The sequence below is a fragment of the Podarcis vaucheri genome (assembly GCF_965113315.1).
Source record: "Podarcis vaucheri genome assembly, chromosome: 5".
NCBI classification, from domain to species: Eukaryota; Metazoa; Chordata; class Lepidosauria; order Squamata; family Lacertidae; genus Podarcis; species Podarcis vaucheri.
In genome coordinates, this window is record NC_138763.1 from 90,940,046 (window position 1) to 90,952,736 (window position 12,691).

Genomic DNA, 12,691 nt, shown 5'->3' on the forward strand with positions numbered 1-12,691 from the left:
GCAGGGAGACAATGCAGCTGAACTGGTGCAAGGCAGGGTCAGATTTAGGTTTGATGAGGCCCTAAGCTACTGAAGGTAATGGGGCTCTTTATATGTCCAGCTGTCCTTTGTCCACAACAAATTGTCGCTGTTTTTTGTGTTGAATATATGCCTGTGTGTATGTATGGGACACGGGTGGCGCTGTGGGTTAAACCACAGAGCCTAGGGCTTGCCGATCAGAAGGTCGGTGGTTCGAATCCCCACGACAGGGTGAGCTCCCGTTGCTCGGTCCCAGCTCCTGCCAACCTAGCAGTTCAAAAGCATGTCAAAGTGCAAGTAGATAAACAGGTACCGCTCCTGCAGGAAGGTAAACGACGTTTCCGTGCGCTGCTCTGGTTCGCCAGAAGCAGCTTAGTCATGCTGGCCACATGACCTGGAAGCTGTACGCCGGCTCCCTCGGCCAATAAAGTGAGATGAGCACCGCAACCCCAGAGTCATCGACGACTGGACCTAATGGTCAGGGATCCCTTTACCTTTACCTTTATATGCCTGTATATTGAGCAAACCAGTGATATTTTAGGGAGCAGGCTAGCAGGCAGGGCCCATGACTTACATCATAGGAGCCTACAGAACACTGTTGCTGTATGTAGGTTTTATTTTATTTGTTTTTTATCTTATATTTTGGAAATGTACATCCAGTTGTTGTTTTTCTTTAAATTATTTTTGGGAGCCCCCAAGAGAATGGGGCCCTAAGCTATAGCTTGTTTAGCCTATACGTAAATCCGGCACTGGTGCAAGGCACTGGGGCTCTGCTGAAATAGGACGGCAACACATCAGAAACTTATGTTTGGCTCTGGCAGGGGAAAGTGGAGGCGCCATAATTACCAAACTACTGGATCTCACTGCAGCATGCCTTCAAGTAATAACTGCAGTGATGATGTCTACCCGACTCTGGTGCACTCGCTTAAGCCAGGGTTCAGCCCAAGACGCACGAAAAGGAACATGAATGCTGTTGGTTTGGGAATCTCGTTGCCAGGAAGGATAATCTGTGGGTTAAACCACAGAGCCTGGGGCTTGCCGATCAGAAGGTCAGCGGTTCGAATCCCCGCGACGGGGTGAGTTCCTGTTGCTCGGTCCCTGCTCCTGCCAACCTAGCAGTTCGAAAGCACACCAGTGCAAGTAGATAAATAGGTACCACTCCAGCAGGAAGGTAAATGGCATTTCTGTGCGCTGCTCTGGTTCGCCAGAAGCAGCTTAGTCATGCTGGCCACATGACTTGGAAGCTGTACGCTGGCTCCTTCAGCCAATAAAGCGAGATGAGCGCCGCAACCCCAGAGTCATCCACAACTGGACCTAATGGTCAGGGGTCCCTTTACCTTACTAAAAGAATCCAGCATTTCATTCCTTACCCAGCAGAACATATCACTTACTCGTGGGCAGGTGACATTTGCAACTGGCTGGAGTGAAAAGACACAGATTGTGGGCCAGCAGCACTCACAAGTGTGAGGATCATGGAATTTTTCCCCAAAATCATTGCTGGGCTGTGGTCCACACCTGCAGGCTGGCTGCGGAAGAGTGTCCATATGCCTGTGTTCAGCAGAATGGCAGCTGCCTCCAACTCATATCTGGCATTAGGAAGGAGTCAGAAAGCAGGGCTTTGAAGCAGATTTGAGTGCTTGCATCATTCTGCAATGAATATGAAGCACCTACAGATAGAAGAGTCTGGATTTGGATTTGATATCCCGCTTTATCACTACCCGAAGGAGTCTCAAAGCATCTAACATTCTCCTTTCCCTTCCTCCCCCACAACAAACACTCTGTGAGGTGAGTGAGGCTGAGAGACTTCAAAGAAGTGTGACTGGCCCAAGGTCACCCAGCAGCTGCATGTGGAGGAGCGGGGATTCGAACCTGGTTCACCAGATTACGAGTCCACCGCTCTTAACTACAACACCACACTGGCTCCCTTCCAGACAGATACCACCTTCCAGACAGTTGCCGTTTTTGGATAGGATTTAATCTGCAAATTCAGATTGCATGGTGAAAGTTGATTTGGCACTTTTGCACGACAAACTTGCACCCCCCAAAATAAGGAAAGTGAGGGGGAAAGGCACTGGGAAGTGTAGGATGGCAATTGTTTGACACAATATCTCATAACCTGTCTGCAAACAAATCTGAATGAAAGGCCAGTAAATAATAACAATAATAATAACAATAACAATAACAATAGTAGTAGTAGTAGTAGTAGTAGTAGTAGTAATAATAATAATAATAATTTATTTATACCCCGCCCATCTGGCTGGGTTTCCCCAGCCACTCTGGGCGGCTTCCAACCGAATATTGAAAACAATACAGCATCAGACATTAAAAACTTCCCTAAACAGGACCGCCTTCAGTTGTCTTTTAAAAGTAAAATAGTTGTTTATAGCCTTGACATCTGCTGGGAGAGCGTTCCACAGGGCAGGCGCCACTACCAAGAAGGCCCTCTGCCTGGTTCCCTGTAACCTCACTTCTCACAGCGAGGGAACCACCAGAAGGCCCTTGGCACTGGACCTCAGTGTCCGGGCTGGATGATGGGGGTGGAGATGCTCCTTCAGGTATACAGGACTGAGGCCCCCCCTCAGCACGGTCCCTGACAACACCTGGTTTGTAAAAAGGATCTAGGGGTCTTAGTAGACCACAAGCTTAACATGAGTCAACAATGCGATACAGCAGCAAGGAAAGCTAATGCTATTCTAGGCTGCATCAACAGAAGTCTAGTGTCCCGATCAAGGGAAGTAATAGTCCCACTCTGTTCCTCTGATCAGACCACACCTGAAATACTGTGTCCAGTTCTGGGCACCACAGATTAAGAAAGATATTGACAAGATGGAATATGTGCAGAGTAGGGCCACCAAGGTTCAGGAAACCAAGCCTGATGAGGAATGGTTGAGGGAGTTGGGTATGTTTAACCTGGAAAAGAGGAGACTGAGATGAGATATGATAGCCATTTTCAAATAAGTAAAGGGCTCTCACATACAAGATGAAGCAAGCTTGTTATCCATTGCAAGAAAGGAGATTTCAACTCAACATCAGGCAGAACTTTCTAACAGTAAGAGCTGTTTGACAGTGGAAGAGACTCCCTTGGGAGGTGATCGACTCTCCTTCCTTGGAGTTTTTAAACAGAGGTTGGATGGCCATCTGTCATGGATGCTTTAGCTGAGATTCCTACATTGCAGAGGGTTGGACAAGATGACCCTAGGGGTCCCTTCCAACTCTACAAGACCTCTCCTCCTTCCTGAGGGGAGGGGTTGTGAGCAGGAGCTGGTTCCTGCGTATGCAGGGGGGCGTTCCTGCCCCTTGCCTTTGTTACCTGGCTGCCGCACCGCCCCCCCTGCTCACCCTCCCTTTAGGTCATGTCTTCACTTTGACATTGCTATGGACTTTGGTTGGCAGGAATTTTGATCCATTTGGCTAACTGGCTCCAGCCTCTTGGTTTTTCGCCTACCTTGTAGCAAATTGTCACAACTTTTGGTATTGGCGGTTAGGCATTGGAATATGTGTGATATGTTCAAGGGCAGGTTGTGGCCAGCAGCTACCCCTCGCCTTTTGGGTATTCCGTTAAAGGGATCCGGTGGTTGTGGATCCTAGAGGGAAGATACAATAAAATACCGATCGAACAAAGATTATGTCCCTGTAACAGCAATGAAATCGAAACCATTGGGCATGTCATCTTATACTGCCCATTATATCGAGACTCAAGAAAAGAGCTGATCGAACCGATTCTGAGGAAAATACCTCGTAGTACAGACGACACCTATATCAGACACCTCTTAGCTGACAAAGAGCCCGAAATTAACAGGTCCGTGGCAAAGTATTGTTACATTGCAACAAGAATAAGACGAGCAATGATGTCTACAAAGGAGTTCAAACTGTAAACATCGAAAGAATGATAATAAACAGTAACGACTCCTGAATTGAATTTTAAAAACTTAAAACTCGAAACCTGGTCATAAATATAAGCACCAATTCTGAGAATTGGCCATATTTTTACTGCTACTTGTAGCACAATACTACTCTTAATGTCATATTTTATAAATTGCTTCCTGGTCACTGACCGTATTAAAGATATTTGATTTGATTTGAGTTTTGGTCGTGGATCCTGTGCGATGCCCTGCTGGTGGCTAGGGCCATGGCATGACCCCCAGCGGCATCAGGGGAAGCTTCCAGTTGCATTTGCATCAACAAGCTCCTCCTACTGGTTATTAATCCACTAATGACCCCCACAGAGTAGGGTCGAGTCATGTAGAGATTGTTTCTTCCAATGCCTAAACCAATACCACTCACATGCTGTAACCAGTAAAGTTGTGGCCTTATTAAGCCCATTAACCTAAAATACATGTGTCCTTGTGTCTTATTTATCTCCAAGCGGGTGGTGGGCCCTCGACTCACAATTCTATGATATGATTCTCAGTGCTCATTGTAAGACTGGGGAGCACATTTTTAACGGCCATCTAAAACAGATATCCATACACAAAAGAGACACTACTATCTGCAGCAGAAAGGGTGTTTATTGTTTTCCTTTTCTTGTATACGATAATCTTTATTGTCATTGTCCCATACAGAACAATGAAATTTTAAAAAATCGACATCAGACATTCAAAAACCAACAAGCCTGCTATCCCAGCTATCCCAGGCTGGTTAGCCCCCTAAAAACTCTGATACCCCATAATCAAATACAATATACAGTGGTACCTCTGGTTATGTACTTAATTCATTCCGGAGGTCTGTTCTTAACCTGAAACTGTTCTTAACCTGAAGCACCACTTTAGCTAATGGGGCCACCACGCCACTGCCGCATGATTTCTGATCTTATCCTGAAGCAAAGTTCTTAACCCGAGGTACTATTTCTGGGTTAGCAGTGTCTGTAACCTGAAGCGTATATAACCTGAAGCGTATGTAACCCGAGGTACCACTGTACTCCCATAGAGACTACCTTACACTGCATTTAAAACCAAAATCGCATTTGGATAGAAACTGCTTCTCAGGCGGCTAGTCCTAGTCTTTATAACACTGTACCGTCTTCCAGAAGGCAGAAGCTGAAAGAGATAATTTCCGGGGTGCGCACTATCCTGCACTATCTCTGCAGCTTTCTTATGGCACCTGGAAGCATAGATTTGATCCAAGGTGGGAAGAGTACACCCAATTATTCTCTCCACAGTCTTTACAACCCTGGACAGCATTGTTTTTTCCCTGGCCGTGCAGCTCCCAAACCAAACACACAGACCATAAGTATACTTGTACTTTGGCATTTTGCTTCCTTAGTATATATTTTTTTCCTGTCTCCTCTTCTTTTTCCTCTCACTTTGCAGAAAGTGGGGGCAGCTACCACTTTCTTAACAAACTGGTCCAAAACTGGCAAAGGAAGCGCATAAACTTCACTTCTAAACACAGTCCCGGGCTGCAAACATACCATGTATTTCAAAGCACATTATTTCCTTCAGAGAACGCCAGCAATTGCTTATTATTTAAATATGTATACCACCCATCATCCAGAGATTACAGGGCAAATTAATTCACAACCTAAAAATACAAAATGAGAACACAAAATACATTAAGAAAAGCAAACCAATAACCCCCTCCCGTAGGAATTGCAGTTTGTTAGGGGTGCTGGGAATTGTAGTTCTGGGGATAAACTACAGTTGGCAGAATTATTTGGGGGACATCATGTGCTTTCAATGTGCTGTAAAGAAGCCTTTCAGAGTGTCGAAATCGATTTAAAAAGCTATGGAATTGCTCAGTATAACCAATGTTTGTTCAATCAGGGCAAACTTTTGTTTATTTTTATAATTTCACCTTTCCTGCAAGGAGTTCAGGGTGGTTCTCCCCTTCCCCATTCTATTCTACCAACAACACCGTGAGAGGGAAGCTGGGCTGAAATACAATAGCTGGGTCCCAGGTCATCCCATGAGATTCAGTGCTGAACCCAGGTCTCCCAGATCCTCGTCCAAACCACTAACCATAAATACGTCATACTATGCCAGTAAATCAATAGTTTCATAAAGCTCTATGCATCGCTCAGTTGGTTGGTGCTGATAAAGGCAAGGTTGCAGGCTCAGTCCTCTTATGGGACAGTTGTATATTCCTGAATTGCAAGGGGTTGGACTAGAACAGCGTTTTCCAGCCTTGGGACTCCAGCTGTTTTTGGACTACAAATCCCATCATCCCTAGCTAGCAAGACCAGTGGTCAGGGTTGATGGGAATTGTAGTCAGAAAACAGCTGGGGTCTCAAGGTTGGGAAACACTGGACTAGGAGAGCCTTAAAGCCCCACTCTCTTGGGGGGCCCCAAAAAATTAAAGGGACAAAAAACCATTTCCAAAACATAAGATAAAAAAACAAATAAAATAAAGCCTACATACAGCAACAGTGTTGTGTAGGCTCCTATGGTGTAAGTCATGGGCCCCACCTGCTAGCCTGCTCCCTAAAATATCGCTGGTTTGCTCTTTTCTACATACAGGGTGCCTACATTCTGCATGGACTGGTTGCATAATTCTTCTTAATTGTATTTCAGTTCAACAATTACTTTGATAAAATACATATTTTGTTATGTGCAAATGGCTTCAGATACCTATTAGGTCCATTAATTACCATAGAGCATACTGTGGAACCTCGGGTTACATACGCTTCAGGTTACAGACTCCGCTAACCCAGAAATAGTGCTTCAGGTTAAGAACTTTGCTTCAGGATGAGAACAGAAATTGCGCTTCTGCGGCGCGGCGGCAGCAGGAGGCCCCATTATCTAAAGTGGTGCTTCAGGTTAAGAACAGTTTCAGGTTAAGTACAGACCTCCGGAACTAATTAAGTACTTAACCTGAGGTACCACTGTATATTCAATACAAAAAACAGTGACAATTTGTTGTTGACAAAGGACAGCTGGACATATAAAGGGCCTCATCAAACCTAAATCTGGCCCTGTCTATAATTCATTGTGGAGAAGTTCTTACAGAAAATGCTGGTGGGTAGATTTTATTGTGGTTTACGTTGCGAGCCACCTTTATATATTTTATAGAAACATAAATATATTTTAATATTTATATATTTATATATATTCAAAGAAATAAAGGAAACCGGGGTCACGACAATCCTGAAGACTCCCTTCTAACTTAAATCTGGAGATTACACAGAAGTTAATAAATCAAACAGCAACGTTTAGCTTAACTTGTAATCAGAGCAGCTGGCAGAGGAAGAGGAGGAAGAGGAGGAGGAGGAGGAGAGAACAAGAGGTGAAGAAAGAGCTGTGAGTGGATGGTATCTAACACCAAGTAAACTGGCAAAAATGTATAAATCTAAATCAAACAAATGTTGGAAATGTAAAGAGAAAGAAGGTTCTTTTTATCCTATGTGGTGGTCTTGTAGTAAGGTTAAAGCTTACTGGGAAATGATATATAACAAATTGAAAAAGATGTTCTAAATAACTTTTATTTTTAAAAAACCCAGAAGCTTTTGTTTGGGGAATTATAGGGACTGAACTACCTAACTTATAAATAAATTTATTTATGTATGCTACTACAGCAGCAAGAATGTTACTTGCCCAAAATGGAAAGAAGTCGTCCCAGTAAAGGAAAAATGGATACAAAAACTTATGGAATGTGCAGTACTGGCAAAACTTACCAGAAGAATAAGAAATCAAGATAACAAACTTTTTATAAAAGAATGGAAATGGTTTATTGAATATATTTACAGATAACTTGTAAACAGATAAAAAAATATTAGCAGGATTATTGTAATAACCTGCAGTTTTATAAGAGTATATATAAATAAGAGACCAATAAGACTGGTTTGGGGTCAAAACATGCCATAACTTTATTGAATACAGATGAAAGAAGTTTGGCTTGGGCATGGGGCAATCGAAATACTTCCAGCCTGCCCACCAGAAGTGACGTGTGGTCAATCCAGGCAGGAGTTCCTAAGACTTACATCAAATAGGGTGACCCCCACAGGGGCCATCGTCTGGGGTAGTGCCTTTGGCCCTTGCCCACGCCTGGGCACACGGACATGACCACTCCCCCTGGATCCCTTTAACAGGATACCCCAGTGTTTGGAGACTACAACCTCTCCTCCGTCCAAAACAAAGGTTTGCCCCAATGCCCAACCAGTTGTGGCGATTGCTATGAGGTAGGCAAAACCACCAGGTCAGTGCCAATTATCCTGGTGGGCAAATTCCTACCCGGCTCCATAAAGAATGGCGACCACTGTAGCCACAGCAAAGTCATTGACTATCAGTGTCAACTGAGGGTAGATGAGGAAGAATAAGAGGAGTTTGGAAACCCGACAAGGGAACAAGCAGGTAGTGTCCCAGGTGCAGGCTGCTTAAATGGGCAAGGGGTGAATCCAAGGGAAGCCTTCCCACTCCATCGGCTCCGCCCCCTGGCACAGCCCAAGTCCCATCCTGAAACCCCATTTGCCAGAGCAGGGTGCAGGCTAGGATCCAGTTCCTGATAGACCTATCAGGAAGGGCACTGAAGCTCCAGCTCCCTCATTGCGGCCCCAGTGAATGAATTAATCTTTATTTGCATCAGCCATCAGCCATAAAACAACAATACGATATATAAAGAATAGAAATTATAAAGTCAATTACATAAAATACATTTTAGGGTTTTGAATCAATAATCAAATAGCGGGTCTTATTCTGATTGCCCCAGCTAAAAAACCTTGCAAGCTTTGTTGTCACCTGCTTATCTTAATCTGCCAAGAGACAGGACACTGTGGTGGTGGCTGGGCGACCTGGAATGGACAATAAAAGAAGGGTGATAACCTCCTTCCTCATGTCTGTATAAAGAGTGCAAGCCAGAAGGGCATGCGCCACCAATTCGGTGCTGCCATCTCCACAGAGACATAAGCGTTTTTCGTGTGGAATCTGTTGGAGTCATCCCTCAGGTACAGGCAAGGGCAAACATACAATCTTGCGAGAGCAAAAGCGCGTCTATATTTAAGAATTGCTAGGTTATGCAGATAGGGTGCCAGAGAGCCGAAATGGGAAGGTGGAAAATGGTCATACCATGGGTGGAATTTCATTGGGGTCCCAGCGAAGCCTCTGCTATCCCATTGCACCAAGAAGGTGAGCGGACTTACTGAAACATGAACCTTGTTGGGGATGGAGTCTTTTATTCACTTTGGGGTCTGCACTTTTTTTACCCTGTGTGCCTGTTTCCTTTCCAAGCTGAGGACCTTCCGATCAGAGTAGGGTTACCAGACATCCCTGGTTCCTGGGGACAGTCCCCGGATTTGCAAACGTGGCAGCGGCAGCCTCAGCAGCCTGGAACCAGCCTGGGAGCGCAGTTGGCTCTGGCTGGCTTTAGGAGCTGCTGGCTGCCGTGGTGCCCGCCATTTTTCCACGCTGGAAGTCCCCATATGATATGTTTTGTGCGCAACACATCATATGGGGACTTCCGGCGAGGAAAAATGGCGGGCGCCAGGGCAGTGGGCAGTGAGCAGCTCCTGAAGCCAGCCAGAGCCAACTGCGCTACCAGGCTGGTTCCGGGCTGCTGACTGCCACTGCCGAAGGGGATCTGGGGATGTCCGGTGGTACAGATCTGCCCCCTTCCCCCTTTGTTTTGATTGATTGGGGGAGGGTCAGGAGTTGCGGGCGGCCATTGCCCAGTTTTTTAAAAACTCTGCACGGCCTAGGACCCTCGTACCAACAGGACCGCCTCTCCCAGTATGCCCCACGGAGAGCATCAAGCAGCGGCATAGCGTGGGTTGTCAGCACCCGGGGCAAGGCAAGTAATTTGCGCCCCCTAACCCCTAACTTGCCGCCGCTGCCAGCTTCTTCTTGCTGCTGCCTGGTCTGGTCTGGTGTGGTTCTCTCCCGCGCTCAGCGCTGCGCTGGGCGGCCGCTGCACTGTCCCTCCCCCAGATAGTCCCTCGCTCTCTCTCCGCACCGCACGCCTAGCACCCCCCCTCCACAGTGGGCGGCGACCCGGCAGCTCGGATCAGATTCGCACAGCCAGCACTGCAGTGAGAGAGAGAGAGTGAGCCAGGTAGGGGCAGAGAACTGCGAGTGCGAGCGCGCGCCCCCCCCCCAAATGTTGCGGCCGGGCCCCCCTGCACCCCCCACGCTACGCCACTGGCATCAAGGTCCATAAATAGCAACACCCTAGTGGTCCCGGGCCCTAAGGAAGTTAGATTAGCTTCAACCAGAGCCAGGGCCTTTTCAACACTGGCTCCAGCCTGGTGGAACGCTCTGCCTCATGAGACCAGGGCCCTGCAGGATCTGATTTCTTTCCGCAGGGCCTGTAAGACAGAGTTGTTCCGCCTGGCCTTTGGCTGGGAGCCAATTTGATTGCCTCCCCCTCTTTCTTTTTTCTTTTTCCTTTCTCCTACTGTGATGAGGCTGCATTTTAATGTTTCAGTATTGTAATGTTGTATTTTAATCTTGTTTTCAAGTTGTATTAATTCAACTTCTTTTTATTATTGCTTGTTAGCCGCCCTGAGCCCGGCCTTGGCTGGGGAGGGTGGGGTATAAATAAAAATTAGTAGTAATAGTAGAAGAAGTAGTAGTAGTATTTATGTTTCACAGGGTGTGAAAGAAGGGCTTTGCACCTTGCCTGGCAGAGAAACTGCATGCCTTGCACCCTGCTGGGAAATGGCCGCCCGCCCGCAACTCCCAAGCCTCCCGCGATCTGTCAAAACAAAAGGGGAAGGGGGCAGGAGATCAGGGAAGGCTCGGGAGTCATGGGCGTATGGCACGTCATTGCCCAGTTTTTAAAAAATTCTGCGCATTTATGTCTCACAGGGTGCAAAAGAAGGGCTTTGCACCTTTATACAATATGCATGTGTGCTTGGGCCCAGGGTCTTTTGCCTCACCATCCTCACGACTGACTCCCTGTTGCTAAAAGCTAAAGGTAAAGGGACCCCTGACCATTAGGTCCAGTCGTGGCTGACTCTGGGGTTGTGGCGCTCATCTCGCTTTATTGGCCAAGGGAGCCGGCATACAGCTTCCAGGTCATGTGGCCAGCATGACTAAGCCACTTCTGGTGAACCAGAGCAGCGCACGGAAACGCCGTTTACCTTCCCGCCAGAGCGGTACCTATTTATCTACTTGCACTCTGACGTGCTTTTGAACTGCTAGGTGAGCAGGAGCAGGGACCGAGCAACCCTGTCACGGGGATTCGAACAGCCGACCTTCTGATCGGCAAGTCCTAGACTCTGTGGTTTAACCCACAGCGCCACCTGCGTCCTGACTCCCTGCTGCTACTCAAAAAAAAAAAAAAGTGTCCCCGAATTCATTGAAAAAAAATCTTGTAACCACAGATCAGAGGGAAGACTGGGATGTGTCCATAGCGTTGGGTGGGATTGCCTTTCCCCTCCGATGGCAGCAGCTGTCACACCTGTCAGCAAGGTGGCCTATCAGCCGCCGCTCGGCTGTGCCATTATTGCCTGACACCTCCAGAGTTGTGTGCGTTTGTACGGTGATTATTACCTGTCCCTTCCGCAGAGGCTGCACAGCTTTACGGTTATTGCCTGCCACCTCTGGAGGAGCTGCACGGCTGGCAGGTCATTGGCTGATCACGCCTGCAGAGCCTTCCCGGCTACAGCAGGGAGGTGCGACGGTGTAGTTACTGCCTTCTGTCTGCCGGCGACAACGACGAAGACTCTGCCTTTCATCCCCGGTGCAGGTGTTATTATCTGTCACCCTCCAAACAGCTTGTCAGGTTCGTCCTACAGATGACAGAGCAAGAGTATCGCTCCTCCCTGTCTTTCCTCTTCCCGAAGGCATTCTCTGTGGTCAGGTCAGGTCCTTTGCAGCTGCAATGACTAGGCTTTTATACCCACCGAGCTGCTGTTGTGCTTGGCATAACCTTTCAGAAGCAATTTCTTTTACTGCCGGGTTCCAGAGCTGTGCGATGCACTAAGCAAGGGCTCTGCCCAAGGAGACGTTAAGACATGCGCCAGATTTTCCTCTCTCCCTTCCGGTGTTTCCTCTGACACCGTCCTTTCTAAATATAATAACACATTTTCCAGAATCAAAATTAACTGTTACATGCTCATTAACAGAAGAATAATTAAACACAACCCGCAGGGATTTGCTTAATCATCCCCCTGTCTCCCAGCTCAGCCCTGACGTGATGAGAGAGTCCTTATTGTAGATCATTGATTATTTAATTTCTAAACTGCTTAATGTGTTTAAAAAATGTTTCCAAGCGCTACAGGAAACTGAAGCCACAGTAGACAGCTTTAACACAACGTTGCAAAAATACACAGCTACATTTGAGAGTGTTACATTAATACAAAGTTGCTAATATAGTGGTACTTTGGGTTAAGTACTTAATTCGTTCCAGAGGTCTGTTCTTAACCTGAAACTGTTCTTAACCTGAAGCACCACTTTAGCTAATGGGGCCTCCCACTGCTGCCGCGCCGCTGGAGCACAATTTCTGTTCTTATCCTGTGCAAAATTCTTAACCCGAGGCACTATTTCTGGGTTAGCGGAGTCTGTAACCTGAAGCGTATGTAACCTGAAGCGTATGTAACCTGAGGTACCACTGCATGTATAAATCGGTATCAGTTCATTTTCCCTTTGGCACACATACCCTTCTCTCCGCCTTCCAAACCCTCCAACATTCCTCTAAAGAAAATAGGGAGGTCCGATTCCATCACCATCAACATATTTATACCCCACCCATCTGAATGGATTGTCCCAGCCACTCTGGGCAGCTTCTAACATATATAAAAACA